This window comes from Vespa crabro, chromosome 18, assembly GCF_910589235.1.
Source record: "Vespa crabro chromosome 18, iyVesCrab1.2, whole genome shotgun sequence".
Taxonomy (NCBI): Eukaryota; Metazoa; Arthropoda; class Insecta; order Hymenoptera; family Vespidae; genus Vespa; species Vespa crabro.
Window position 1 is genome coordinate 1,251,935 of NC_060972.1, and position 294 is coordinate 1,252,228.

The window sequence follows — 294 nt, forward strand, 5'->3', positions numbered from 1 at the left end:
CGATCCATTTTTATTCGATAGATCGAATCTCGATTGTCCGTAACAACAATGCATATGTATGTGTATCTATGTAGATAATTACGGCCAGTTTGCTCGATATGAAGCCAAGTATATCTTTCTCTTTCTAGTTTTTCTTTCTTTCTTTTTTTCCTTTTTTTATTTTTCTTTTTTCTTTCTCTACCATAGCCCCTGTCGTATTTATTATTTATTATTATTTTTTTTTTTTCTATGCGTGTTCGTGAGTAACATTAAATATTTTATATTTTCTTTATTTCTTTTTTTTTTCTTTTTCTC